At 36.5% G+C, this 12,574-nt stretch overlaps 1 pseudogene; it reads left to right on the forward strand.

Annotated features, from left to right (window-relative positions):
- The first annotated feature begins 9,162 nt into the window (after positions 1-9,162).
- LOC147492573 (protein FAR1-RELATED SEQUENCE 5 pseudogene) lies at positions 9,163-10,071 on the forward strand (annotated as a pseudogene).
- Positions 10,072-12,574: the final 2,503 nt, after the last annotated feature.

Genomic DNA, 12,574 nt, shown 5'->3' on the forward strand with positions numbered 1-12,574 from the left:
GGTGGCCATTTTAGTGGTATGAAAACGGCAGCTAAAATTTTTCAATGTGGTTTTTATTGGCCTACCCTTTTTAATGATGCCCAAGTTCACTACAAGACGTGTGTTCGTTGCCAAAAACTTGGGCGTATCACTAAACGTAATATGATGCCTTTAAATCCTATTATGGTAGTAGAAATTTTTGATGTATGGGGCATTGATTTCATAGGTTCTTTTCCTATTTCTCATAGTTTTATTTATATTATTGTTGCCGTAGACTATGTTTCCAACTGGATAGAGGCCATGGCTTGCCACAACAATGATCATAAGACAATTGTGTTTTTTGTTAAGGAATACATTTTCTGTCGTTTTAGCATCCCTAAAGCCATCATCAGTGATGGTGGATCGCAATTTTGCAATAGAGTTGTTGCTTCTTTAGTTAAGAAGTTCGGAGTTAGCAATAAGGTGGCAGCTCCTTATCATCCATGAACTAGTGGCCAAGTAGAAGTCTCTAATAGGGAAATTAAAAAAATATTAGAAACAACAGTCAATCTTGATTCGAAAGATTGGTTTAAGCAACTAACAGATGCCTTATGGGCGTATCAGACAACTTTTAAAACTCCTATAGGAATGTCTCCCTTTAGACTTGTGTTTAGAAAATCTTGTCACTTGCTCGTTGAATTGGAGCACCATGCTATGTGGGCTATAAAAAGCCTGAACTTCAATATTGATGAGGCTGGTGTAAAGCGCAAATTGCAATTAAATGAGTTGGAAGAAATCCATAGTGATTCTTATGATCTCGCGAAGGATTATAATGCTAACATGAAACGTGTTCATGATAAACAGATTTTGCGTAAAGAGTTTGTAGTTGGTCAAAAGGTTTTGCTTTATAACTCCCATTTGTATATTTTCCCAGGGAAATTAGAAACCCGTTGGTCTGGTCCTTTTCTGATTACTGAAGTCGCATTGTATTCGTCAGACGTCTCTTGGAAGAAACGAGCTGGTTGTGGCTCAGTAGGTTAGTAGGAATGTTATTGCCACCACGAAAATAACTGACATCAATTTGAGTTGTCTGCACATTCTCTGGACCCTTAAGAAAAGGAGGTATGGGTTTTGCATCCTTGGCTTTTTGTTAAATGAGATTAAAGCAGTTGGTAAATTTACCGCATCCTTCCCTACATTGATTATGAAGGTTATGTTGTGATGGGGATGTGTTCCGAAGACTGGTAAGGTTAAGTTGAAGTTGCATGAAAATGCATGTATTTATCGGGAATGTATTAAGAAAGATTGGCATTTGCCTAAGATTTTCGGTGCTGAGATGGTATCGGATGAGGAAGATGAGGAAGACACAACATGTTTTGATGCAGATGCTTTGGAAAGGGCTACTATAGATATAGCTTGCGTCTCATTACTTCATCATGGCATGTGAACTCTCCATAACGAGTATGAGACGATTCGTACATGCCAACATTCTTTGCGTGACCTTTGTGAGGCTATTCAGACTAGGGAAGGTACTATTATCCATAGCCAAGCAAACTTCCAGGCTAATGTGGAGACTCTCGTCCAGAGTAATAATGAGCGTTGGGAAGCCATGGATGTTTTTATGGAGCAACAACGCACGTTTCAAGTAGAAGTTCTACGACGCCTACCACCTCATGATGGTTCTTCTTCTACTGACTCTGGAAGGCATGAGCATCGTCGACATAGGACGGATGACTCTGGCCCTTCCTCATCTCGTGGCTTGTTCTTTAGTTGTATTGTTGTTTTTAAGAATATTTTCTTGTTTAGTATTATTTTTTATTTCTAGTTGCAGTTAAGTAGTTAATATTGAAGTCTGTGTTTGATTATTATTTAAGTTTAAAGTTGGTTTAATTTTCGGCATATGCTATGTTTTTTTTTTTATGGATCCCACCCTTCCGACTTGTTTGGGGGTGGCATTATTTGTTTAGCAATGTCATTATCATATCCACATTTTCCATTCGAAAATATTATTGCCCTGCTTGATAATTATCGTTTGTATGCGCATCATGCCGATAAAGTGTTGCTAGAATTAGCTACTCTTGGTTTGTGCAACCTTAAGGATTAGAAATTGGATGATTGCTATTTTTAATTCCAGCCGAAAAGCTATTGGTTTGATTTTGGATTCTGCATCTCATTTGTTTCTAATTTGGATTTAGAAAATTTTCTTTTTCCATCATCTTGCCTTAACAATTTGGGCAACTTGCGGAACTTAGATTAAGAAACTTGGGTTATATAAATACATTGTTCGCTCTAGACTTCACACCGCACCTCTCAATTTCACCTCTCAATTCATACCACATACAATACTCAGAGCGCGCACGCCCTATCTTTTTCTTTATAACAGAGCACGCCCGTGCCCAAAATCCTGGATCACAAAATTTTCCTTTGTCAGAATTGAGCGTGCACGCCCTCTTCCATATGCCATTCTGAGCGCGCCCGCGCTTGGACTTCAACACACCTCCAGTTCTGTTTTCTGGGGGTTTCCGCAGTCACTTCCAGGACTTCAGTAGTGTATTTGTTTGCAATGAAATCTCCTCAAATCATACCGGAGCAGACCTTTGAAGAATTGCTCGAGAGTGACACCTATGGATACTGGTTCTGCGACAAGATTGTGCAGTCAAGATGGCAGACTCTTATTGTTTATATCTATGATAATTGTATGTTCTTTTATCGACCAGATGTGGAACAAGTGTTCTCTGTCGACATTGATGATAAAATAATGCATTTCAGCAAGTTTTTGGTAGCCTTTGCTATTGGGATGGCTATGCTTCCTCCCCGAAACTCATGGGGCTATATGTTTGATAATATATACCTCCATAACTATGAGTATTTCCATGAGACTTATGGGGCGGGGATTTTTCGTGTAGAGGACCAAGGGCATCTTAACGTAGCTCTTGATAGCCTGTCCCTTAACGTAGGCACTATCATGTTCTTTATCATGCTGAATATCTTAAGGGAATGGCAATTTTCTTCTGCGAATAACACCGCTGGTGACGTCTTCCTTTCTTTAGTTAAGGGACGTATGCTATATGACATTCCCCAGACCTTAGTGTCCAGTTTAGCACGAGCACATAGTATGAAACATAAGTACTTTCTTATGTCTATCTTGGTTTGTCGCATTATGGTATGTTTCTTTCCTGATTTTTGTACTCGCTACACGGATTGGGTTGGGGTTGATATTTTGCGAAGCACCAATTACATTATATGCTCTTTTCGTGCTATGACTTGGCTGAGGTGGAGGCTACAACCTCATTGGGTTGCCCTTTACACCTCATCAGATCGAGTGACGTTTAACAGGTTAGCACGGTTGATGATAAATGGTGTGAGGCCTGTCAAATTATCATGGCTTGGCAAGATGCAAATGAACCTTACTTCTTTATAGAAGAGGAGGACAATGCTTAAATGTTGGTTATGAGGTAAGTTTTACTTTTTGTTAGTGTCTGTTTATGTCCCAAGCTATTTAATTTTTTTTTATTCCCATAACGGGTGAAACTCATATAGAGTTGCATCTGTTTTTCTTTGCCTATATTAGTATGTTCTGAATTTGTTTTGAAGGTGTTCTAAAATTTTCACGCGTTTCCATGGTATTTTCTATCCTTCTTATTTCTATACTTTGAGGACAAAGTATGTTTTGTTTGGGGGTGGCATAGAAACACGCATAATGTAAGGCACTTATTAGGATATATATGTATAATATACACTTTGCTTTCTAGTAAAAAAATAATAAAAAGTATTTATATTATGCCCTTAGGAATATTGGTATTGTTTCTTTTTCTGTGATGATAGTAGTCTAGAAGTTTCACTTTAGCTCTTAAATTAGAATAGTTTTTAGAAATTTAGGTTAATATGTAGGTAATAGTCATTGCATCTTTCCATAAATATATTGCATGAGCATCTACGTTTGTATTGGCAATAAGTTTCTGAAATCTAGGCTAGAGTACTTATTCCACAAATCCTGTGAGAGTATAGCCTAAAAGCTTTATGAGTGAAATATCTGAGTAATGACACAAGGGAGAAGTAAATTCCGAATAGAGAAATCACACGTCCACTTGCTTGATCACTGTACCATATCTTAAGTGAGAATTTAGGCCCTTTTGGATCGATATAGCCAGAAATTCAAACCTATATGAAATTATTTTCCACTAGTTGCCCCTCTGAGCACTCATTTAGCCTTTTCATAAACCACAATCATTTACCCTTTTATAAAAACAAAATAAAAATAAAATTTGCCTACCCATTTTTAAATGAGTCTGAGAAGTAGGATGAAATGAAGAAAAGAAAAGAGAAAGACCTGTGGAACACCAAGAATTTGTTAGTTGCTTCAAATAAGAAAAAAAAAAAAGTTTCCATCCAAAGAAAAGAAAAAAAAAATAGTTAGAACTCCAAAAACATAATCAAAGGAGTTAAAAGCCAAAAGAAAAAGGAAAAAAAATGACTAAGGATGGAAACAAAGTGTAGAAACAAAGTAAGAAGAAAGATTTCTCTAGTTACATATTTTGAAGATCCTATTATCTCATACTTGTCCTTTTGAATATCCAATTCCTTCATTCTTAAAATCATCACCTAATCCCCGCAACACCTAATAAAGACCTCTAGCTCAATTAGGAATATGTTAGTATGATAGTAAGTGGTAGATGTGTTTGATCGACTTCGACTTCCTTGTACGTCATTGAGTTTGTAAGGAAAAGTGTGCCCACTGCATATTGGAGTGAGTGAAACTTGAGTGGAAAAATCAGAGTGTTTTTTTCTTGACATATTTGTGAGGACCTACTTAAGGACGCTATTCCAAAGTTTCAGAAACGGACCTGTTATTGCATTTCATAGCATAGTTCATTGTATATATATATATATATATATATATATATATATATATATATATATATATATATACGGAGATGATTTATTATTATGCACGTATTAGCTTAGGTTTCGAATGGATTATTCTGTATTCATTGCTAGTGCTAGTGAGATGTATAGATATCCAAGAATAAATGAGGAAACAGTAATTTTATTTCTTAGTCATTGTAATATAGATGAAGTTTGTGAATACCTTCTCTGAAAAACTCTCACGAGGCTATAACTCGTCCACTAGGGAATTCCTAGTGGTTTAAGGTCTTATTGCATATGGTCAATGCAATCACACTCGGCAAAATGAGATTAGTTAAAACTCCATTTTTAGTCACTTATTTTAATTTCTCATATTTGCTTGAGGACAAGCAAAATGCTGTTTGGGGGTGGTTTGATAAGAGCCCAAAATTGTAGTTTTAACCCCTTAATAATATTACACTTAGACTAATTATGCTTATAATAAATAAGAGTTAGTATTGTTTACGTACGTTTGTGTATTTCAGGTATTGGAGTTAAATATATGAAGAAATATGTCACTTTTGTAAGAGAAAGGAGCCAAGGTTGTTTGCTAAGAAGTTCTATGGTTAAAGCCCAAGTTTAAAGGAGAAAAAGCCTTTTTAAAGCCCAATCAAAGCTGAAAAGTCAAAGTCAAGGCGGGCAGAAATAGAGCAAAAAAATCAATAGAACTTCCGCAGGCTGTATCATTGGACTCAGACCTCTGAATTGGGCCTACTATATGTCAAAAAGACCAGCTCAAGCAGAGCTTTCTAATGGTCCAAGATTTGATCTAATCAGAGGAGTAGAAATGGACAAAAAGGCTGTTGCAGTAATTTCCAGCAGAGAAACCCTTTTTAGACTTAAGTAATTAGGTTTTGGGCTTGATTTAATGGCCCAAAATATAGCTCCAAAGCTTATGCACCAAATTGTAAACCTAGATCTCTCCTATATAAAGAGAACTAAGGCACAACTCTAACTTTCTCTCCCATTAGATAATAAATTAGTTTTAAAACCTAGTTATTGTTTTATTAGCCTAGCCATTATTAATTCAATCCAAACTATTTCCAATACAAGTGTTCTTTAATTATGTCTTTTTCTCCTTATTATTATGTCCATGATAGTCTAATGAATCATAGCTAAATCTCCATTAGAGGGGTTTGATTAAAGCTTTGATGAAGACTTGATGTGTTAGTATAGAATAGTTGTAGTAAGATATTCCACTCTAGAGTGTAGTTAATTCACTATGAGAATGGGTTTCAATTACCTCACATGCTAATTTTTAGTTGGTAGAGATGCCCTGAATAATTAGGGATAAAAATACCTAATCTTTATGCAAAAACCTAAAGATTAGGGTTGCAACAACTCCGTACTAGCATATTAGGGATTAATCAAGGTGGATTTCAAATCTCCCTAATTCCTTCTCATTCACTTCTTCGTATTTAATTGCCATAGTATAATTTAGAATATTTTAATTAGTTATTCCCACATATTAGTCTTATTAAAAACATTGCTCTCATTAGTATTGTAGAATTGTTTAAGTTAGTGAAAATGTTACATTCTAAGCAATTAGGAATGGAACAAAATCTTTACTCTAAGTTTATTAATTACATGATAATTGAGAGTAGAAACTTTGATTAAACGTAGAATAACTAGCTTTCTTATTCCTAGCATAAATCATTATTCATATGATAGAAACGTTTATTTTCATTATCAGTTGTTAATACAGGCTAATGGTGGTAGATACCTCTAGATTAGTGAGGTTCTTGTGTCGGAGTGACTGTTCTTTGGCGAAACCCCTAGTGTATGATTCGCATTGAGCGTCCTTGATTTTGAGTTGATCTCGTTCGCATTCTTTGAAGCTAGCCCCTAGTTCGTGTTGTAGACGGTCTGACAAGGAGCAAGCTCGGTTGTGAAAAGGGAAACCCAATACGTCTTCAGCATTTTCTATATGATCTGTGTAGCGTCACGCTTGACGGTGCTCTGGTCGATTCGCTTGGACAACTTGTTAATATGTTGATTCACCTCGTTGATACCATCCTCAGCGGTAATACCATTCAAACTTTGGGCAGCAACCTGGTTTTTCAGCATTAGGTTCTCCTGTCGGAGGAAAGTAATGCTCTCGTTCATTGTCCCAAGCTGGCTAATTAACCAGGTTCGTGACTTGCTCCTGTAGGCTTTCCACGCTTCATGGGCTTGAGGGAAACTAATTTGAAGAATGTGGTTTTTCTCAAGAGATCTCTCCACAGACAGCACCAATGTAAAGGTTATATTTCCTTTAACCTTACTGGAGTACATTAAGTTTGGTCTAACCTTACAGATGTATAGATTTGGGGGAAATTGGGGGGAAGATTGTGGATATGACTGACTCCGTTCTGGATGAACTGCCTACGTATCAGGTTCTCCCTGAGGAACCTGAATCAAGTTAGACGTAGTTCATGATTTGGCATGATTAGATCTGGTGTGGTAGATAGAGAGGTCTCTTCTGGAGAGCATAGGGGGAAGATGGAGTAGATCTGGTGATCTCTTGGAGGGATTTGATCCAGCCCCAGGGAATGGAGTTGATTTGGGGTAAGCAGATGGAATGGATCCAGCCTCCATGGATGGAGCTCCTCTAGCCCTTTTGGAAGGAGAATGGAGTCTGCTTCCATAGTCTTCTAGGTGATCATTTGTCTTCTCTTCCGTCAGGTCAGGTCGTATTGATGTGAGACTTTATGGAGCATTGATGGCGAAACATTAATAAGAGTGGCTGAAGTTCTGGACTTGATGGAGACAACTGGCTCTTCCATTACTGTTATGATGGTGCATCGTGATGGCAATTCGTGAATGAGTATTCGGGCGACCTGCTTGGCGATCTCATGGAGAGACTGCCAGTTTGCTATGAGTTCGTAATGAGGTCATCAGGAGAAGTTTTCTCTGATAAGTTGTTCTGGACATGTGTATAATATACATTGGTTGTGTATATTAGTCCCTCACACACATCCAGCCCACTCCCAATCTTACCCACTCAACTCGCGAGATCATCTTGAAATCTAACAGTCCAGTTTAAAACAAAAGAAAGAACGAACCAACCCTTCGTTCTCCATTTCACCCCAAAAAAAAAAAATTGAACAGAAAAAAATCACAGAGCAAACAATCACAGAACAAACAATTAATATTATTAGATTCATCTGAAACCCTTAACTAAAAACTAAGAATAAACTCTCTCCACTAAACCAGCAAACCAATTCTTACTAATTCTCTTCTCCAACAAACCTTTAAACTCTGTCTAGAGTTTCACTCAGTCCAGTTTCCCGCCAACCAGAAAAATAAATGGAATCGATGGCAACATTGAATGATTCAGGTGAGCAAACATTGATTTTTGCGTACTTATAATTGACAGAGTTGTTTGCACCCTACTTATATTGTCAAGTTATATTTCAAAATTACTTGATTTTAATTCCGAACTTGTTTTGATGTTGGGGGTTTTCAACTTATATATTCAACTTGTTTTGAACTGGCAGATGAAAATCCTAAAAGATGATTTTTTTTTTCCTTCTCTAGCTTTCAATTGATTATCTATTATGTTTTCTGTAGAATCAATTGATAACGTCTTTCTTCATAATGGAGTATCTGAGGAAAATGAAAATGAGGCCGCTTCGTCTTCTCGTCCAACTCGAGACGACATAGGCATAGTCGATAGCGAAAAGATTATGTATTTTGGGATGAATTTTACAAGTCTGGAAGGTGCGAAACAGTTTTATATAGACTACGGAAAAGCATTGGGATTTAGTGTCGTTACTCGAAGTACCCAAAAAAGATTTCAACATTCAGACGAAGTCAGTACTTGTCAAATGACTTGTGAGCGTTTTGGGACTTACATAGAACGAGTGAAAAAAAGAACAGATGAGGGGCTCCGAGAAGTAGGGTTCGAGAAAGAACTAATAAACAAGAGGACAAACATGAATACGGTGAAATACGGGTGTTTCGTAACAATGAGAGTGACAAAATAAGACATTGGATTATGGAAAGTGGTGAAGTATGTTGGTGTTCACAATCACAACCTTGTTTGTCCGGCGAAAAGGATGTGCATGCCTGTTTGCAAAAATTTGCCTGTTGCAGCTAATATGTTGATTGACTCGTTCTGTGATGAAGGCATACCTGTGAATAAAGTTGTTGATATACTTGACGGACCACAAAATGGTTTTTTTGACAAAGATTGTTGAAACCACTTAGGTCCGTCGAAGGAGTATAAGAAACCTGTCAAAGGTGATGCTACCGTAGTGCCAATTTTTTTTTAAGAAGAAGAGCATAGAAGACCCTAATTTCTTCTATGCAATACAGATGAATAGCAAAGCACGAGCAATAAATTTTTTCTGGGTAGATGGTCGTTCTCGTATGCAGTTTCATTATTTTGGTGAGGTTATTTTCTTTGACACCACATATCGCAAGAACGTATATGAAATTCCATTTGCGCCGTTTATTAGAGTAAACCACCACATGCAGTCAATCCAGTTTGGTTGTGCACTCTTATTAGAAGAGACAGAAGAATCTTTTGAGTGGGTTTTTCAGACTTGGCTTGCAGCCATGGGCGGGCATGCCCCATCTTCAATCATCACAGATCAAGACAGAGCTATGATGGCGGCTGTTGCGAATGTTTTCCTAAATACACGACATAGATTTTGCCTATGGCACATTTTGAAGAAATTCCTTGAAAAACTTCCACATGTTTATTTCAAGAGGTCATCTTTCAAAAAAGCTATCAAAATGTGTATTCAGGAAACTTATATTCCTAGTGTTTTCGAAACGAAGTGGAAGGAATTGATGTCTACATATGAGTTGGTGGAGAATGAATGGCTCATAGGACTATATGAGATTCGAGAAAAATGGGCACTAGTTTATCACTTGGATACTTTCTATGCTAGCACTAATACTACCGGGCGCTCCAAAGGCATGAATTCTTTTTACAAGAATTTTTTCCGTTCAACTACAACTCTTAGAGAGTTAGTGTTAAAGAATGATAGGTGTTTGAGTTTAATTGTTCAAAGAGAAAAAAGAGAGGATTATATTATAGAACACTCGGATCACATCGTCGATAGTAATGCCTTTCTTTTGAAGAGTGCATCAAAAGTGTATACGAGGAATGCGTATGATAGGTTTAAGAAAGAATGTGAGAAAGCTCGAGCTGAGTATGTCTTGGATGATGATGAAAAGGGTAGTGATGGCTACATGACCTACACTTACAAGTCTTGAGTGGAAGGTGATCACCGTGAGTGGAAGGTGAAGTTCAACTCAGCCACAAAACAAGGTAACTGTGAATGCAAACTTTTCGAGTTCCTAGGGATACCCTGTGGGCACCTTGTAAAGGTTTTTCAGTGTCGTGATATAGAGATACCCGATCACTTTAGTCTAAAAAGATGGATGAAAGGGGCTAATAAATATAGAGCTGAGTATGATGGTGAACTAGTAAGTGGCCATGAGAGTTCTGAGGTACTGAGAACTACCCAACTTCAAATGGTTGCCAATCAATTAGTCTATGAAGCGGCTGAAGTAGATGATACTTAAAAATTGATATTGAAAAGATTACAATCATTATCACTGGAGCTCAAGGAAATAAAGAAGACTAATGATGGGACCAAGATTTAAGTTCTCAATTCATGCACTGTCAATGAAAACTCACAACCTGTAATTGATGCATCACAAGTTTTATTTATGAATCCCAAGATCTCACAAACTAAAGGAAGGAAAAAGGAAGTGAAAGTTTACAAAAGTAGTACTAGCTAGAATAAAAGGAGGTTTGGAGAAAGGCATTACAAAAGCTACAAAAGGGAAGACAGGCAGAGATGTACTAGTTGTAACCAAATTGGTGTTAATCACGACAAACGAAATTGTCCACAAAATCCAAATAGAAAGAAGGGGATAAGTAAGTAAAGTGATTTCCGTAGTTTTCATTCATTCCTAGTATACTAAATTTTCTTGTTTGGAGCTTATTGTAAAATTGACATTTGTCATCACTTTCTTACTTGACAGTTATTGATAAGGAGATTGAGGATGTGGACGATCATAAAGATGATGACGACGACGACGATGAAGATAAAGATGGTGATGAAGACAACGAAGATAGAGATGGTGATGAAGACAACGAAGATAGAGGTGGTGAAGAAGTTAAATTTAAAATTTGAAGTTATAATAATTTGTGTTTGAATTTGAAGTTATGTATATGAATTTGGAATTTGAAGTTATGTATAGTGGGGTTTGAATTTGGAATTTGATGTTAGAATCATTTATGTATGAAGCCGGGAAGTTATGTATATGAATTTGGATTTTGGCTATATGCGGTTGAATTTCATGTTATGTGCGTTTGTATATGAATATGAAAATGTGCGTTTGAATTTCACGTTGAATTTGAATATGAAATATGAATGTGAATTTGAATTTGAATTTGGTTGGATATGACATGAACTTGGTTTGGATATGAAATGATCTTAGATTGAAGTTTGATTAGGGTTTCATTGGATATCAAATGAATTTGAGTTTGAATTTGGTTGGATATGTGCATATATGAATTTGGTTTGGATATGAAATGAACTAAATCAAATAAAAAATTTGATTAGATTTTGGTCCAGACGACACACCCAGTACGCACAAAAGCATCCAAAATGATCCCCAAATATCGTTTACAAACGAAACTGGCCTTAACAACCTCTGCAAATTGCTGGGATATAGACCTAAACGATTTTATAGGGTCATTTAGAGGGCTGATGAGCAGTCTGAAGGGGTCGTCTATGGTGATGATGAGCGGTCTGAAGAGATCGTTTCTAATACTTCACTAGGTCGTTTAGACCAAAATTCCAAATATTTATAACTGGATTTCAATTTTTATTTCTCACTTAACATAGTACGAAAAGAAACCCAACTACTCAACATCTGCTTCTTAGAACTTAGAACCCTAAGAATTAACTTTGTTAGAGAACTCAATTGGTTCCTCTGTCAATTCCTCTGTCAATTCCTCTTTAAAATAGGTATGTCTGATTCCTCTGTCAATCCAGGTCAATGTAGCCACATCTCACCTGAAGCTTGGTCCTATCTTAACGAGCTGCGCTTTACTAATGTGTCGAGTCGCACTAATACATTGAGTGATTTTCAACGTCACAATGAAACGTTGGAGATACTTAATGACCAATATCAAGGAAATATTAGTCGTATGCGGAGAAGGGAAAAAAAACTTTTACAGAGTATTGAAGAATTGAATAAGGAAAAAGATTCAATGAAGAAAAACATTTTTACTGCCAAAATTATGTTGTTCTAAATTGTGAGTTTATTGGTTGGTGTGGGCATTTGCTGGATCGTTTTGGTTTAATTACCCTTAATTAGGTGTTTGATGCATGTAAATTCTGTTGTCTGTTGATGTAAAAGATCTCTATTTTGTTTGTTCATATAAGAGATGTCTAATGTTGTTTGTTCATGTAAGTAAGACATCTTCAAATGTGTTTTTGATGTAAATTTGCAATTAGTGTTTGTACGTATTTTGTTACGTAATGTTATCTAATGTTGATTTATGCATGTTTTGATCCCTAAGTTCTATAGGAAATTCCATTGGTGTGGGCATTAACTTGATGGTTTTGGTTTAATTAGGTGTATACAAAACCTGACACTAGCTCATTTTTTACAAAAGCTGACACCATCTCATTTTTTATAAAAGCTGACACCAGCTCATTTTTGGCAATTTTGCAATATTGATATAGAATAGGGATTT

This window comes from Coptis chinensis, chromosome 6 (assembly GCF_015680905.1).
Source record: "Coptis chinensis isolate HL-2020 chromosome 6, ASM1568090v1, whole genome shotgun sequence".
Lineage (NCBI taxonomy): Eukaryota > Viridiplantae > Streptophyta > Magnoliopsida > Ranunculales > Ranunculaceae > Coptis > Coptis chinensis.